The 18,923-nt window shown below is 37.8% G+C and overlaps 1 long non-coding RNA gene across 1 annotated transcript; it reads right to left on the minus strand.

The window, feature by feature from the left end:
- Nucleotides 1–2,099: 2,099 nt before the first annotated feature.
- On the minus strand, nucleotides 2,100–12,161 carry LOC146768784 (uncharacterized). The gene is made up of 2 exons (XR_014956494.1): nucleotides 3,760–12,161; nucleotides 2,100–2,773 (listed from the first exon to the last, which is right to left on the minus strand). It is a non-coding gene; the product is annotated as an uncharacterized LOC146768784 (long non-coding RNA).
- Nucleotides 12,162–18,923: the final 6,762 nt, after the last annotated feature.

The raw sequence follows: 18,923 nt of genomic DNA on the forward strand, positions 1-18,923 counted from the left end.
CAAGGCTCTGATACATTTGTCTGGTGTAGTAGGATTCCTCCAACCTTGTTTTAGGCATCAGCAATACAGTTGCCTAAGCCCAAGCATTCAATTTAGCTGACTTCAAACCGAACTGAGAAAAACGCTTATTTGTAAGGCATGGTTTATCTGACTTATTTTAGCTCTGTATGTTCAGATGATTTAAATTTTATATTCCAAGAGGTTTTCCTCTATTTATTTGAATTCCATTATATTACTCTGTGATTTTTTAACAAGATTGTAAAAAAGCAACAAATACCATATTTCCCCATTTGATATCAAATCAGGATGTTACAATATTATTTTTATTTGCTGCTTTAGATTGCACACATATGAACTAACAAATTAGGTTTTCATGGCTAAGAAGACCAACCCTTGTTTAAACATATGCTCAAAAACCTGGTTTTGTTTTCTGTCTGTCTCTCCAGGAGTACTGTGGTTTGGTGTGATGAAAGAGAAGTGTGGGAAGAAAATCTTAAAGGCTTTTTTTGATGGAACCATAACATTTAATCTACATGCCATGAAATCAAGTTTTATTTTATTCAGAGCTGGAATAAGTTTGAATATCTGATGAGCTTTGTCACACAAACACACATTTAAATTTTTTTCTCTTTTAAGAAAATAAGAAGCAACAATTCAATACACAATAAAATTAAGGTCCTTAGTCAATAAATAAGACATTATGAACTAAAGCTACATTATGAAGGGAAAAGAAGACATAGAAAATAGGAATATACCTTGAAAGAATCTCCACAACTAACTGATTGCTTTAAGCTCTTAAGTATAACTTTCTCAGACTTTAGAGTGTCTATGTATGTTCCTCAAATCTGTTCTCTCCAAACTGTAAAATAAACTCATATGAAATTAATAACCTTAAACAACTGCAGATGTCACCTTGCTTTGCTTTTCAGGTTGAGTTGTGACAGCAATGTCTATTCTCTTTGTGATTTAGATCTTCATATGCTAAAGTTAACAATTTTTGGGATAGAGACATTTAACCGTAAATTATCGTATTTCCATTTAAGATGGCAGAGATGAGAGAATTTATCTGAGGATTCCCAAAAGTTCATAACGAGTTATTACAGCAATCTGGGGACTGAATTAAGTCTCCAGCGCATGTGATGAATAGATATAATCAACTCAAAATATAATTTTCCAGGAAAATCAATTATAAACAGATTCATATTGATAAAAAAAAAATAAATGAATAGTCAAACACTGCAGAAACAAAATGAACAAAATGAACAAATAGAATAAAATGTAGAATTACACACTGGTTTCCTGTCAAACATCCAGTTGGTAATGACACCAGGAGGGACAGAATTTTTTCCCTTGCTTTTCAGTACCAAATATCAGCTAAACTTTTACTCTAAACTTTCCTATTTTACTTTGCAAAAGTGTACATTTGCTGTCAAAGTTAACATAAAAGTCACAGCAATGAAACAGTTAAAATACTACTGGGAATATATCAATCAGATGGAGAATTTAGAAAACATTAATTTTTTTTTTTTTTTTATATTCTGTCCAGGATATATTTTACAAGAAATTTTGTTTGTTGATAAAACCACTCCATCCAAGAGACAAATTGAAGCCATATTTCTCTCAGAGTGTAGTTTTGATCTCTGGAAATTGAGTTTTGTAAATAAAGAATAACTGAGAACTTGTCATTATTCAACAGTAGAAATTACACAGTTTAATTTTCCCTGACAGTGAAATCACATATATTGTCTGAGTTGTCTCTACTCATAAAAACCTCAAACCAACTATTTCCTACTTTCTAATAATGCCACCTGGAAAAATTGTTATTTTGGCACTAAGTCCAGAAGTATTATGCCCTCTTCTTTGTCATGTACCAGAAGCCCAGAGATTTTATTTATCCATCAATGAAAATTGATTATGCTCTGGATTAAAAATGTGAAATATGTATCTGGTTTTTCTGCAACACAAATGACCTACTACATCTTCTCATGAACAACGGCAATTACTTCTCATTCTGCTAAAAAATCTTCCCCTACTATGGAGAGAGAAGGTGAATGAAAGCTAATTAAGGGGTTGATAATGACAAACAAAGCTTCAGAAGTCATGGCTGCAGACCTTTATTCTCAGGCACAACGTTCACAAGTGACAAGTGACTTGAGTATTCAGGTAGCCTTTTTGTACATTTCTTTGTAAGCACAATGGAGATTCTCTGAAATTCAATCAACAGACAGGATAGAATGTTTGTACAATTTTTAGAACTAATATTCTCTTATGAAGTTGGGTCTTCATCCCAAACCCAATGAATTACAAATCAAAAGATGTTCCTCAATTTAAGCAAATGTGTCAGCTTTAAGCCTTCATAATTCATATGTGCGTGCATGCTTAAACTTACACTAACAGAATCAGTAGTATGATCCAGAATTCTGAGCATGAGTTCTTCTTTTTCACAAAAGAGTTTTTTTCAGGTGCCCATCAATGAAACCACTGAGAACTAGACAACCCAAGTGAAAAAAACCACTTTGTTTTGACAAAGCTTCCTTTTCTTTTTAAATATGTTTCCCTGAGAAGAAAAGTTAAGCAATACTAAAAAATCCAAACCTAGGAGGCAAATATTTTCCACTTTGTCTTTCAAAGTGCCAGGAAATGTATTGGGTTTCTGTGGCAAGGTGCTGGAAGACTGACTTCTGTGGGCAGCTGCCAGAAGCTTCCCCCATGTCCAACAAAGCTGAAGCCAGACAGATCCAGGACACAGGGGTCCATCAGTGGTGGTGTGTCTCTGGGATAATGCATTTAGGAAAAGGGAGTTACTGCAGAGAAACAACCGGAGATAGAGAAGACAGAAGTGAGAACTTATGAGTGAAAGATTCCTACAGACACCAAGGTGAAGAAGGCAGAGGAGCTGCTCCAGTGTTGGAACAGGGATTCCTCCGCAGCCCATGTGAGGCAGATGTGCCACAGCAGCCTGTGGAGGCTCACACTGGAGCAGAGATCCACCATAGGCTGTGGAAAGCCCTATGCCTTAACCATGGTAGGTTAATGGTTGGACTCAAAGATCTTGTCTTTTCCAACCTAAACAATTCTAGGATTCTATTGTACAGACCCAGTTGTGTGGTAGGTGTGATTTAGAAATCATAGCAATGGGGAGCACTCAAGTAATAGTACTATATTTATCAGATTAAACACTATGTATAAAACTGTGCATTCTAAATAACACTGTGATATGTGACTTGAGATATCTGAAGACATAGTAAGAAGGATATGCTTTCATTTCAACAAGAACCACTTCCAAGTTCCAGTCAGCAAGAAAAACAGGGAGTTTACCTTTCCCACCATACATTATAGTACTCAATTTGTTAAAACAAATGGGCTAAAGGCAAATTATCTAGCTGAAATATCTAAATTTCACTAAATGAGAAACTAGAGAAAGTATGATATTTTTTTTTTTTTTTTTTGCAAAATAATTGACTATATACACACATTGAAATTTTTGGTACCCAAAAGATGTCAACTTTTTCTATCCCTTGAATGCTAAAAAATGCATGGAGAAGAGGAATTGGTGTGGTAGCATTTAATGGACTTCTCAGCCATAAAACCTGGCTGAGTCTTGCCACATTACAAACTAAGATATTTATTCACAGTTGTCAGTCACAAATCCAGCCTAATTGATCAGGCAGTATAAAGGGGATTTATATGTCAGTAGCCCTGAGGTCTCTATTGCACTATATTGTGACAGTACATTAAACAATCATTTTGTATACCTACCTGTCATTTGTTTTAGGTTGTAACTATAAGAAGCTGTCCACCCAAATGAAATAAAGCTCATGTAAGATGTTTTTTTCTTATTTGTACGTTCAGCAACCCAATGAGTCTCTCCTTCAAAAGGCAATTCTCAAGGACATTAAAAGAAGAAATACAAAGACATTTGCATGGATTCATCTTGTAAAAGAGACAAAATGCATCCCACCTTTGCAGCCTTCTGGGTTTGGTAAGAATTTGTGTCAAATTTAGCATGATGATAATTCTGTAGGGATCTGGCACCTGTTGCATTATTCTGGAAAGGGTCACTACTCAAACTGCCTCAAAATAGCCAAGTATTACCTTCTATTTAATACTACATCCCCAGCAATGTCATTGATTCCTCATGGTTCTAATATCAAAGCAAACAACGAAGTTTGTATTTTCTTTGTGACATGTAAGGTCATGAAAACTTAATAATAAGGTTCTGAGGAGGGATTGTTTCTCAACATCACATTTTATTGGTTTTGAATGTATCGCTTTATACAAAATAATGTACTTTTTTTCTTATAACAGGAAATCAAAAGCTGTAACTACTAAGCTGTGGTCCAATAACAACATCTACTATTTTCAGAAATGTATGTTACAGTACAAGTAATAAACACAAAGAGTTGAGAAACTTAAGGTGTTCTGAGCCTTGAAAGGATTCAGTGAGTTATTCTCTGGCAATGTTACAGGATACTTGTTTTTTCTTGGAGCCTTTGAAGTACTCAGACTCTAAACAGGTTAATGTTAAGTCGGAATACAACCTTAATCCTGTCTAAAACACTTTTATGTTTTGCCCACATTCTACCAGCCAGAATAACATCAGTTTAAAACAATCTTTAGTCACAGTAAAGAAAAGCAAGTCTATTTCACTTACCAAAGCCAGTGTGAATTTTCTTAGATTTATTTTTCTCTTTTACTAATGCTTTAATAAATCAAGTTTATTTTTTTTTTCCTAAAAATTCATGCACAAAAATCACTTGAATGCCTCCTTCTTTGCTGGAAGAGAGTCAAGGTTTTAGGGGGAGCTTTTAAATCTGCTTTGAGATTTTGAGAGTGTCATCAGTAATTTCAGAAATACATGATCTTCAGAGCATACTAAAGTTGTTTCATCAGCAGTACACTCCCATTGCAATTTTTCAGGTGAGAAGAAAAGGGGAAAATAAAAATTAAGTGACAGACACTGTAAATCAGATAAATTTAATTTGCAATATGAGTTTGTGGCAAGAAAATGAGAAGCAGGAAAACATGATACATTTTGTTGGCAAAATCAGTTTATGTGACCTAAAGTTTCATCAGAGTGAAAAAGAAATGAACATGGAAAAGGGTCAGAAAGCCAGCTGGAAAGAAATCATAGTCAGTGCTCAAAGAGATAAGGAGTTAAGAAGTTTTCACAGGAGTATAGTAGCAACTGCCCAGTATAGAAGTTCAAGGATGTCTTCCAGCCTTCCTCCTGACCTTCCTCCTGTGGTGGCTCATTGTCTGGGTAGCAGCGGGAAGATAAAATGTTCCATGAGTATGGGGGTTATCACATATTCCCCCCAGCAACAGGAGCAAGGATAGTCTTTGACTTAAATTATCACTGCCATCTTAAACTGATTTCTGGCTAAATGATGTAATGCACTTAACTTTACTGAGAAGTATTGCAGAAGGCAAGAAATTGCTGGAATAAAGAAGTAGGGAGAGAAAATGGAGGAAAAGAATGAAAACAAGTGTAGAAAGGAGGAAAATATATTCTATAGTTCTAGACTAACTAAACTAGACAAAGACATGAAGAGAGAAAAGACTCTCCTAAAATGTTCAGAGTACATCTCCATATCACAGAGAAAGCTTTATTTCTTACTTGTTTAGGACACTACCACTTTCTAGTGAAAAGTGCTCCAAAAAGCATAAATTCTTATGCAGTTTGCTGCATCAAAAGCTTCCATTGAGCAATAATTATAAAGCTGTGTAAAGCCAGAAATTAAACCTTTTTCCACAGAAGGAACATAGGTAAATGATAAAGAGAAGCCTGATGTTTCACTGGAGATAATATCTGGAGAGAAAAACAACCTGCAACAAAGGTATGGCTGAAAATAAATAAAAGTTGTTGTCATGGTGAGAAAGAAAGAGGTAAACACAAGTCCATGTTTTTTCCATATGGACTCTGAATGATGGCAATAAAAATTTGGCTGACCCCATGAAAATTTGACATGTTCCCATCATATATCTCAAATATTTTATTCTTTTCCTTTAATTTTTCAACAGCACTTTTAGTATATTTGTTTGGAGGCAAACATGTAAAATTATTAATAATAGGCAGGATTTTCTTCCTAAGGAAATTCCTTATTTACAACCTATATAACATTTTCTGATTCCTCATTTTCCTCCATTATATTTACCTAGTCCCTCTTTGTACCACTCAGTGTCTTTGTGCTCCCTCATTACTATTAAAACCATTATTTAAGTATCTTCATACATAAATCCTTTCTGCCTTTCCTTCTTCAGGTGCACTTATCAAATGACTCCTAGAAAATTCATACTTTTTCACACTGTGTAATGTAAATTCAATGCAGTGCCATCAGCTGGGAAAAAGAGATGGTTTCTACCTGTTCTGAAAAGTGCATATTCTGAGTATGCCAGGATAAATGTAACACTTTGTCAACAGATAAACAGAGAAGGGAAATCTTTTCATTGCCATGCCTTCAAGATGGTCCAGCATAATACGAAGTGCAAATTCACACTCTAAGGTCAACATTCATATTATTCCATAACTGCTATTCTTAGGATAGCTCCTCTTACAGGTTAAACAGCACCAAAACATATTTTGTGTGATATATAAATACACCTTCTTACTCTACAGGAAGAGGATAGGACAGGTTGCAACTGTATCAACTTTTTTAATGTACTGATAGTGGGAGAAGAGAGAAAACATTAATTTTAAGTTCAAGTTATCATCTTGATTCCAAAGTCTCTGGTCTCAATTGCAAAGGAAATCAGTGCAAGAAATTATGTCACTAGATGTTTGGTATAAACTCATCTCTTACACTTTCTAAGCAGATCTGGGCACCTAGTGTTGCTCCTAGAAGAAGGAAGCTTGGATTTCATTATGTTGTGAGTTGTAGAAACAGAGATCACTTGTTCCAGTCTGGACAAGTAGAGGTGTCATGGGAAAGGTCTTTGGGACACTACATCTTTTTTAGGATTTTCTTGCAGATCAGTGGGGGTTTTTTGTGTCTGTCTCATGATATGTGTCCTTAGCACTTAATTTTCCCAGGCTTGGGTAAGAAGAAAGGCACTTATTTTGGGGTATGCATTTTAAGGCTTGTATCTCATTAGTACAGGACACAAATAATAAAAAAAAAATCATAATCTTACTGAAAATTTCAATCTGTTGCTCGTGTATTTTCAACCTCAGGCAGCTGAAGAGCTGTCATTACCTAGCACAATGCACTCTAAAATAAGAGTGATGTATGCTGCAAGTAACACAGCTATGACAGAATATAGCTCACTGTGCAGCCAAACCTGTCTGATAAACTTGGTAAAAACTCTGGCAGCAAGTCTGAACTGAGCTTCAAGCCATCCTAGAAAGTTCTGGGGACTGTGACATGGCTCTGCTTTATCTCTCACAGCCTCAGGGCTGCACCAACCCTGCTCAAAATCTCAGCTGTCCTCTGTGTTGTCAGCTGCGGCTGCCTCACTGAATTCCTGCCTCACCTGAGTGCTTCTCTTGCTCCAGCCAGGCACATGACATTTAGAGCTTGCAGGAATTCATGTCTCAGAGTGGAAAATTTAAGTGGCTCTCAAGCACACTCAAATATTCAAAGCAGACATTAGATTCCATGAGTAGAACAATGAGTGAATTTGCTCTGGGCCATGGAAACTTACAATCATATTTAATGCCTGGACTTTTTTTATGTTGTGACAGCATATAAGCTATGTTGGCATCCTTTTTTTCTTTTCCTAAACTAGATGTTAAAAGGAGACAAAGCAGAAACAAAGAAACAAAAAAAAAAAAAAAAAAAAAAAACAAACAAACAACCACAAAGACTAGTGCAGAGACATAAAAAAACGGTTCTCTAAATCTAAAAAAAAGAGCCAGGTTTGAGTCTAATCTCTGTTATCATGTGCTTTGTATTCATCAGCTTTCCTTGAATTTACAGTGTCCTTCTGAAAGCATAATTTCCTGAAGAATTTGTTCCTCTTTAAAGGTCAGACAGCTGGGTTGCTATCACACAAAGAACATTTGCAGAATAAGCTCTAACATTAATGCATTCAAATGCCTTGTACATGTGTAGCCAGTTCCTTCTCACAAAAGAGGTCAAAGTAAAGCAAGTTTTCATGAAAAGATAGAAACATTTTATGGAAGTATAATTTATATTAGATTCTATATAATTATAATTTATATAATACTCTCACCTGGATCACTGCTTCCAGATGTGGGGTCCCAGCACAGGAAGGACATGAATCTGTTGGGGTGATCCTCCAGAGAAAGGCCACCAATATGATTAGAGATGTGGAGAACTTTTCCCATGAGAAATTGCTTTGTGAACTGGAGTCCAGCCCAGAGAAGAGAAAGCTCTGTGGAGACCTTACAGAAGCCTTCCCATTCCTAAAGACGTCCTACAAATAGGCTGGAGAGGGACTTTTTACAAAAGCATGGAAGGACAAGAAATATGGACTTTAAATGGAAGAGACTGGGTTTAGGTTAGATACTATGAACAAATTCTTTAATGTGAGAGGGAGTGAGCCACTGGAACAGCTTATCCAGAGAAGATGTGGATGCCACATCTCATGGTCAGGTTGGATGGGGCTTTAAGAACCATGGTCTAGTGAAAGGTGTCCCTGCATGTGGCAGGGGGCTTAGAACCAGATGATTTTAAAGGTCCAGTCACCCCATGCCATTCTGTGATTCTATGATAATTATGTATATATACTGCCATTAAAAGTAGAAACCAGAAACAAGATACAGGTTTTGAATTATTGCTACCAAAGCTAACAGTAAATTTAGAAAATGTTAGGAAGAAGAACAGGGGGACTACATATCCCACTAATGATGTCATACAAGTGTAGCAGTGGTGAGCATTAGTGGGGACAGAGCTAGCATGAAAATGACCTGCAGGAGGAGAAGTGTGGTATTCACATTCTCTGAACAGAGAGACATGATTCTCTCTCCCAGGATTTTTCCTGGGAAGCTGTGAGATGCAGTGAGAAAACTCAAGAGAAAGAAGAAAAGAATTCTTATCTCTATTCGCTGCTCCTGTTTGGCACACATGGAATGTGTTATGGAGATTGTTTACCAAAGAGTGATTTCTTAATTGGACACTGGTGATGGTTGTTTGGATTGATTGGCCAATTAGATCAAGGTTCTGTCATGACTGTATGGAGACAGTAATGGGTTTTTCTTTGGTACCCTTTTAGTATGATATAGTTCTAGTATAGTATTGTATTAATGTAATATAATTTAGCTTAATAAAAGCAATTTATTCAGCCTTCTGCAATATGGGGTCAGAATGCATTATTCCCCATGCAGGGGGAGTGGTCACATTACTTTGATAGAGAAGTAATTATTAAGAAGTAGACCAAGCAAGTTATAAAGCAGGAATAAGCTGGCCTGGTAGGAGTGTGCTGTGGGAAGTCTTGAGAGAAAGCTGACTAAAGAGAGAAAGATGATACATATCAGTGGGGTATAAAAGTTCATACCTGAACACATAAGCTGTTCATACACACTTCTATTTATCAGCTTTCTGTCTTAATTAATTTATTTTAGAAATATATCTGTCCATTTAAAAACAGAAGTAGCAACAAGAATAATAAAACTTCCACTGTCTCTTGGAAACCCATACCTAGGAGTTTATCTTGCATCCATCCAATAAACTAGTCTAGAAAAACAAAAGTTATCATACGGCAGTTTTTATTAGCTTTGAAACAATGAGAAATAAAGCTGATAGCAAACCAATATGCATTCTTAGTAGGATGCATAATAAAAAGGATAACGACATGGGAAAAGTATGAAAATGTGTGGATTTATTCCCTGCTTCAGGGAAAAGTTTTTCATCTAAGCAATAAAAACCTCATTCACAGAGAAAATACTGCTTTCAATATGTTTTATTTGAGCACATTCCCATTTCATGGTAAATGAATAATGCAAAATATAAATAGGAGTACTGCTATTGGTTGTTGAAGCTAATTAATTTTTTTTACCTTTTGCAGACATCAAAACCATTAGTCTGCACAACTGCATCTACTCTCAAAATCTGGGGGCTGGAGTCCCATACCTGTAGTGCTGAATTCTGAGTAAATTAAACTCTTTCTGACAGTATCAAAATAACAAAAACCGTTGTTCCTGACTTAAAGCCAAATCTGAACCTTTTTTTTAACAGCTGGATACTCTTGTGACTAACTAGTCAGGAGTGCTACTATTGCGTTCAGTGCCAAACTCCTACAAGATGCAGATAGAAGTGGCTTTTATTTTCTTCAGTTTCTACTAAACTGACATACATTCCACTCTCCTGATTGAGGCCTTTTCAATGGTAATTTCTTTAACAGAAAAGAAAAATCAATTCAAATTAAGATAGGAGTGTGAGGTCAAACTTTCTCATCATGTATTGCAAGCAACAAATCATTAAAAAGTTAATAACCCTAAATGGCATGGTATTTGGTGATCACCACAGTAGCATTATATTTAAAAATGTGATAGCATAATCTGTACTCATTGTGTAGGCTTTCATGTTCTGTCTTAGTCTAACCTTGAAACACTCGAGATGTCTCCAGCACCTGCTTGACTGCCTACCTGTCCTGGGCTTTAGGCAGACCTCTCTGTTGGGGCAGGCTTAATCTGCTGCTCCAGAAAATCCTCAAATCTCTTTTACACACAGATACAGGTAGCATAGATACAGGATGTGAAGTCTGTCATCTAAGTTAAATGTCTTGTTTTACTGCTACTTCATGACCACTTCAACTGTGCTACAGCACGTACAGTGAGGAAAGAAATGGATAACAATCAGCAACATGAAATTTTTCACAGTGCTGAATATTAAATTTGAATGAATCACCACAGAAACTAAATTTAAAGGACATTAATTCCACAGATTTTAAATAACCATTCTGTGATATCTAAATAAGTATGAGATTCACTGGAACAGAGGTCAGGAAAGGTCTCCAAGTGCAGATACCAAGCATAAACACAAAGTTCTTCCTAACTAGAACACACAAAGGTCATAGTGAAAGGTAAGCAAGAATGGCCCTCTTATCTTTTTGAGAAAATGTTCCTGTGTCTTTTTGAAGAGGGAAAATTTATATCAGCCAAAGTGAAAAAGACAAGGTGTACAGAATATAGAGAGTTTCAACGCTGTTACGCCTCTGTTACAAGGTCCTATGTGACCTGGAGATTTCTCTGAAATACCAAGCAGTCAGTTTATGCACACAACTTTCCCATGTGGTCAAAAACATGTCTTTAAATTTGGAAGTGAAAGAAAGATTTCTGGAGATAGAATTAGCATACAGTTGTGTTCACTAAAGAAAGACTTTGCTTATCAAAGGTATGAATACAACTAAAAAGAGCAAGCTTAGCTCTTCTTGTAGGTTGACCCTGGCTGCCACCAAAACTGGTGCCACCGAAACTGCTCTGTCACTCCACATTTCAGCTTTAAAGGGAAGAGAAAATATAGCAAAAGGCTCATGGCTATGGTAATGTCAGGGAGTTACCCTCACTCACCAATAACCATCATGGGCAAAACAGACTCAGCTTGGGAAAGCCAGCTTAATTTATTACAACCAAATCAGAGTAGGGTGATGATGGATAAAACCAAACCTTAAAACACCTTCCAAACACCCTTCCCTTCTTTCTAGGTTCAACTTTATTTCCTATTGCTCTACCTTCCTTCCAAGATCTGCACAGCAGAGTGGGGGCTGTGGTCAGTTCATCACACATTGTTTCTGCTGCTCCTACCTCCTCAGCAGGATGACTCCTCACACTCTTCCACTATTCCAGCATGGGGTCTCTTCCACTGGAAACAGTCCTACATTAATTTCTCCAATATATGCCATTCCCACAGGCTGCAGTTCTTCACCCACTACTCCAGCAGTGGTCCCTTCCACAGGGTGCAGTCCTTCAGGAACCAGCTGCTCCAGCTTGGGTCTACACAGGTTCACAAAGTGTGCCAGCTAACTCAGCATGGATTTCTGTGTCCACAAATCCACAGGTCCTGCCAGAAGCCTGCTCTAGCACAAGCTTTCCATGGGGTCACAGACTCCTCTGGGCATCCATCTGCTCTGGCATGGGGCTGTCCATGGGTTGCAGGTGGGTCTCAAAGTCAACTTCCATGGGCTGCAGGGGCACACCTACCTCACAATGGGTTGCACCATGGGCTGCAGGGGAATCTCTGTTCCAACACCTGGAGCATCTCCTCTCCTCTCCTCTCCTCTCCTCTCCTCTCCTCTCCTCTCCTCTCCTCTCCTCTCCTCTCCTCTCCTCTCCTCTCCTCTCCTCTCCTCTCCTCTCCTCTCCTCTCCTCTCCTCTCCTCTCCTCTCCTCTCCTCTCCTCTCCTCTCCTCTCCTCTCCTCTCCTCTCCTCTCCTCTCCTCTCCTCTCCTCTCCTCTCCTCTCCTCTCCTCTCCTCTCCTCTCCTCTCCTCTCCTTTCCTCTTCAAAGCAAATATTTCTGATAAGCCTCTTGTACAGTACAGCTCCATACTATAGGCCAAAGGCCCCAGGCTATTGCCCAGATACAGTTTTATACAGCAAAATTAAGAGATAAGATCTAAACAATAGAGACAGTGTTCAGCTAAGGCACATCAGAACCACCCCAGGGGCCAGGTCCAATGGGAACTGCTCAGGGGTGGGGAGAAGGGGGTCTACAGAGGAATGCTGAAGCAAAACTTTCCTGAAACAATGGGGCATACATAAATGTATCTTTTCCTCAGTTTCCCATTCCAAAAGCCTTTCTAAAACAATGGGGCATACATGAATGTATCCTTTTCCTCAGTTTACCATTCCCAAGGCTTTTCTAAAACCTTCCTCCACACTACCATGCCAGCATGATAGCAACAACCTCACAGAGTTTTCACATGAGTTTATTATGGGCAAAATCATCAATATTTCAGAAATATTTTTTTTTTACTTTGTTTAAAAACACTACAGATGAACAGAATGAGGCACATATGTTTTTAGTAAAATACAAAGGTTTTGGGTTTAGAATTTTTTTTTACATTAATCTGTATTGCTATGAAGAATAATGGGTACATGATCAAAATTGATGGCATGCTGCTTTATATTTTTGAAGAGAAAAAAAATTTAGGATTTTCCTAGAATTTTAGTGGGAACATGAATTCTTTAAGTATCTCATAAAAGGCTATAGTCAAGTATGTGAGTTTGATGTGACTTAGGCTGAGTTCACTGGCAGGTTCAAAGGAAAATTATTCATGAAAATAGAGCTTTCTAAGTAATTTGGAAGCTTTCAAGGCCATATTTGTCACTGTGCACAAATTTAAAATCTCCAAAGTTTTAAGACCAGATTTATTCTGCTGAGAAATTAATAGACATCTAATGTGAAGAAAGATTATGTATTTCATAGCCTTTTCAAAGTTACTGTAGTTATTTGGAGTCACTTAGAATTTTGTATATTAGAATAATCTTCTTGGAGAAAGATTAGTAAATGGCATGCCCAGAGATATACTCAAGGGCTCCACTCCATGTGATTCTAATGATTATCACACAGATGTAAAAAAAAATTTAAAAGACACAGATATTACCATCATGGAACTATGTACTAATTTAAAGATATTCAAGAAACTAGAAAGTTTATATTATTTTGTTATGGAAATATTTAATCAATGAGTCATATATTTCAACGACTGCATCTTTGACTTTCTTTGATCTGTATGAGTTTGCACTAGCTGAACATCAGATTCATCAGATTTGATTTCCTGTACCTTCTTGGTCTTGGTTTTATTTTAATTGCTCAACCATAACATTACAATAAAATAGCCGATGTATAGCAAGCCCATTTCTTTTAGATGTGTAGTTTAAATTTTGTTTCCTCTAAATAGAGGCAGCCTTCTCATATAATGAATTCTCATTTACCTCCAATAACAACTAAAATCCATTAACTTCATTGAAACTAGTCATGTGTAGAACATTAAGTATGTGTATATGATTTTTTGCAGAATATATCTAATTTTATTCTCATTAAAGTATAAGAGTGCCTTTTTGAGAAAAAGTAAAATTGGAATAAGTTTTTTAAACTGCTCATTTTCAGCTGGGGTATAGTTAATTTTCTTCACAGTGGCTGGTATGGGGCTATGTTTTGGATTCATGCTGAACACAGGGTTGATAATATAGAGATTTTTTTCGTTTTGCTGAGCGGGGCTGACAGAGCCAAGGCCTTTTCTGCTTTTCCTACTGTCACACTGGGAAGGAGACTGGGAGTGCATGTGAAACTGGGAGGAGACACAGCCAGGACAGGTGACCCAAATGACCAGCGGGATATTCCAGACCATCTGATGTCATGCTCAGTATATAAAGTGGGTAGAAGCAGGAGGAATTGGAGGACATTTGGAATGATGATATTTGTCTTCCCAAGTCACAGCTACCCGTGATGGGTGCCTGCTCTCCTGGAGACAGCCAAACACCTGCCTGCCCATGGGAGGCAGTGAATTCTTTGTTTTGCTTTGCTTGTCTGTGTGTTTTCTGCTTTCCCTATTAAACTGTCTGTAGCTCAACCCATGAGTTTTCCTGCTTTTACCCTTCCAATTTTCTCCCCAGTCTCTCTGGTGGGGCAGTGAGTGAGTAGCTGCATGGGGCTCAGCTGCTGGCTTGAGGTTAAACCACAACAGCCTTTTTTGGCACCTAACACAATGCTCAAAGGATTGAAGATAATGGCAGATTTGATTGGGATACTTAGTTTGAATTTATAGCTGTTAGTGTTGTTTAGCTAGTAATGAGCAGGCTCCTGTCCTTGCCATGGGGCTCACTTTTCTTACTGTATATTAGAGTCTAGGGCTTGGTAGCGGCCACGTTTTGCTTTTTCTTCTTGCTGTAGGGCTGTACTACTGATCACTCACTGAATTGTGCCTGGGAATGTTTTGATAACAGCCATGGCAACGTTCCTGGGCTGGAAGGTAGCCAGGGTGTTGCTATTTTCTGTGCTGCTTTGCCAGACAGGCTGGAACTCCAGTGTGAACTTGGGTTGAAGGGACTGTGCCAGGTGAAGGAGTCCACACTGGACCAGAGATCCACCTGAAGGCCATGCGGGGCCCCACACCAGAGCAGGGTGAAGGAGGATGGGACTTGTGATTCTGTGGGAAGCCTGGGTTGGAGCAGGTTTGCTGGCAGGCCTTGTGACACCACAGGGTGTTCGTGAAGAATTCTACCCATGGGAAGGATCCCTGTTAGAGAAGTTCAAGGAGGACTGTCTCCTGTGGGTGGGACCAACATGGGAGCAGGGGAAGCAGAGATTCCCTTGAAGCCTGTGGTGCAGACCATGGTGAAGCAGCCCAGGGAGGACTAGGATGAGGATTATATACATGGCAGGCTCCAGCAGGAACCCCTCGTTGTTAGTCAGGATGGGAACAAAGGGAGGAGTTCATTCCAGTGATATACCAGGTAATCTGTCCCAAAAGGACCAGGGTGGAGATTGCAATGGAAGGACCTTTAAATTAAATAAGCCATGATTTGAGTTGTGTGTTACAGGAATTATCACATCTTATGTACTCTAATGCATTTAGATATACAATAATAAAGCAATTGTTTCTAATTTCAAAAGATTTGAACTGTACTGGGAGACAGGATTAGGAGTCAGGACTATCCTACAGGAATTTAATTACCATTGCACTGTGAAGTCTGTTAAGCTGTTCAAGACGAAAGAACCTGCACTATTTTAACATTTAGTGTGCTGACAAGGTGCTGTCTTGCTCTCAGTAAACATGATAACTTGCATTCCAGAGATGCCCATGAGTGCCTTAGCCAGGAGTTCTCTTGAAACAACAGAAAGGAAACCATCTAAATTAGATGTGAATTCTCAGATGCATTGCTGAGTTGTAGCAGGATTACTGGTGTGGGCAAAGAGGAAAAAAAAATAAAAACAAAGAATATTTTGTGACTTGATCCAGACTTGTTTCCAATGCTTTGGATGTTAATATTGCATAACAAAGTCTTTTCATCTCTCTGGGAAATTATGAAATTTTAAAGTATTTTTTCTGATTCTTTGCTAAGTAAAACTGTTTTACCATTGAATCAAAATTCCAATTCAAACTTTTCTCTAGCTCAGAAGTTCAGAGAGAAGTTGAAAAAACATTTTTACCATACAATGACAATGAAAAAAATGTATTCCAGAACACAGCTTTAAATTACAGAAATACCGTATTTGCTGCAGGCTCAGGAAGGAATGGAGGGAGGAAATTTTCCAGTTGCTAATTTGTGCATTACATAAAGGTAGGAGTATATTTTAATTCTCTGTAATTTTGTATTAAGAAGAGAGCATTAAAATCTCCATTTATCCAAAGAAATATTATGGTGTGTATGATAATACAGCCTGAAGGCCAGATAATGTGAAATGAGGATCAGTCTTCTCTGGCAGCAGCAGTACTGAAAGGTAGCTAGCTTTGATCTTCCAATTATTTACTCAAACTGCCAAGGTTTTTTTAGGTCCTTAAAGATGGAGCAGATTTCAGTTACATTCATGTCAGGGGCCAGGGCTGAACCTTAACCCCAGATGGGGATTGAACTCCCAACCTTCCAGTGCAAGGATATGTTTGACTCCAGGTCACTTGCTTAAAGATTGTGTCATGCACAAAGTTCTGTGCAACAGACAAAATTTATCTACTCATCTCGTTTATGCTCCTCAGTCAAGCCCACACAAACTGTAAGATCCAACCCACCTGAAGCCATTTTCACTTTTACAAGACACTTTCTTCCTCAACAGGTATTTTGACTGCTGCATTTTTAGAGAAGCCATTTTTTGTAAAAGTTCTCTATTATATTCGGGAGCACCCATCAGATGCTCTTCATAAGAGAAGTGCAATCTCTTTGGGTTTAAACATTTAAAAAAAAAAAGACTCCTCCATTTAATTCTTGTTCATCTTTCTGAATTTATTTCCTAACTGGTCTACCTTAGAAATTAGTTATGCAAATCACTTGCTCACTTGCATACCTCCTGGTACAATCTCTGATGAAATGCCATTTCTAATGCCAGGCCTTCCTTTATCCCACCTATCTCACATTATTCCAGTCTTGGCTGCACTTCCCGTACCAACATATCTTCTGGAAAATACAGACTTCCAGTTTAGTCTCCATCCTCAAATTCATGCTTCATAGAACCTCTCCACAAAGCCCTGCTGTGTTTTCAAGCAATCCAAGTGTCAGGGCCACAAGCTCGTACCAGTGAATGAAATCTCACAATTTGCCAGAGTCCAGAAGAGGAGAGTTTGGCCCTTGAGGGCATTGCAACAAGATCAGCAAGGGCTCACCCTGACTCAGGAAGGGATTTGGGATGAGTCCATCAGCCATGTGCATAGCTGAGATGTGTCATGCACTGCCACACTCAGCAGTGCTATGGACTTTGCTCAGTTCTGCTCAAGAGAGGGAATTAAGTTTGGAGGGAAAACAGAGTGAAGATCCTTAAATGTCGGTGAGCAAGTTGATAAATGGTATCTGTAAGTGTGGGTTTTATGGAGCTATTCAGACAAAATGGCTATCACTTAGGCATTTGTCTATGAAAAACACTTGAAAATCAGTATTTTGCATTTTTATAAACTATGAGCTACATTCTGCTATCTACCTAATTGTTTAATTAATGTAGTATAAATTAAGGTTTTTCATAAGGACAGACCAAAATATAACCTTCTATAGCCTTAACTTTCCCAAGAACAAGTTGTATTTTTAAAGGAAAAATAAATAGAATAAATCCTTTGATCAGTGAAGGGTTTTCTTAACCTCAGAAACAGGATTAAGTTGCACTTCAGACTCTTACTTTCATGTGGGGGATATGAATGTGAAGAAAAATTGTACTGATCCTTTTTATTAAAAGGAACTATTCATCTAAGCACTGTGTTGCAGTGTCTGAGCACTGCAAAGAGTAACATTCTTCCCTGTTCAGCTGTAAGTCACAAGCAATACGGAAAACCTCCAAAGATACACAAAAGATGTTGGTCAGACTGAGTAGGATCATTATACCAACTCATACTTGGTTCAACTGGCAAAACAGAATACTGGCCAAGTCCCACAGATGCCAAGAACTGAGAAAGAAGGCTTTGATTCACAGTCTACTTTTATGATTTTAATTTGTATTTATTTAGGAAATGTATTGCAGTCAGCTATGTAGAACATTTTCACAATACTGTATTTCATTAGAGCTGTGTTCTGAAGCTGATGCAATCTGGGCATGAGCTAAAAAGACCATGAAATAAATAATTCGATCAATAGAGCAAAATGTGCTTATTCAGTGGTTTCTTAAATGGACAAACAAACCATATTTTGGTTGGAAGTAGTGTGTAAATTTCACTTCTCATAAGAATAATTTTTTTGGTCTTTTTAATCTTTAAGAAACAGTAGAATGGAATACTTAGACCTGATGATTCTCAGGATGTTTCAGGAAATGCTTGGCACATATTCACATACAATCAGAATAGAGATTTGAATACTTTAGTATCAAAACAGGTGAGCAATTTTCAAGCTATTTAAATGCAACTGGCAACCATCAAAGAGAAGACAGCAAAATTCTGTTGGTACATACTGTGGGAATGGCACAATCACTGGCACAACATGTAAAACCTCCTCTGAATTTGAGAGCAGACTCTAAGTGGCAGATATATATATCTGTACAATTAGTACCATTCTGCATCATTTCACAGTACTTGGGGATTTCCTACGGTGTTTTCAGACATTAACAAATTCATCACAGAACAGCAGAACTGAATGCTTCAGAGCTTCAGATGAACATAAATCATATCTGATAGACATCCCTTTGAAAATATCTGTGAGTGTGCCATTTTCCCCTAAAAGGATAGTATTCATAGTGCTGAACTCATCTAAGTATTTGAGCTAGTCCCTTCACAAGACTAGGTTTCTTCACAACTGATGGAGAAAAACAATTCACCTAAGATGTGCCTCTTTAAAAGAAAAAAATCTTAAAAAAAACTTTTAAAAACCCCATTGAATCAGATACAATC

This window comes from Lonchura striata, chromosome 1 (assembly GCF_050655825.1).
Source record: "Lonchura striata isolate lonStrDom1 chromosome 1, ASM5065582v1, whole genome shotgun sequence".
Taxonomy (NCBI): domain Eukaryota; kingdom Metazoa; phylum Chordata; class Aves; order Passeriformes; family Estrildidae; genus Lonchura; species Lonchura striata.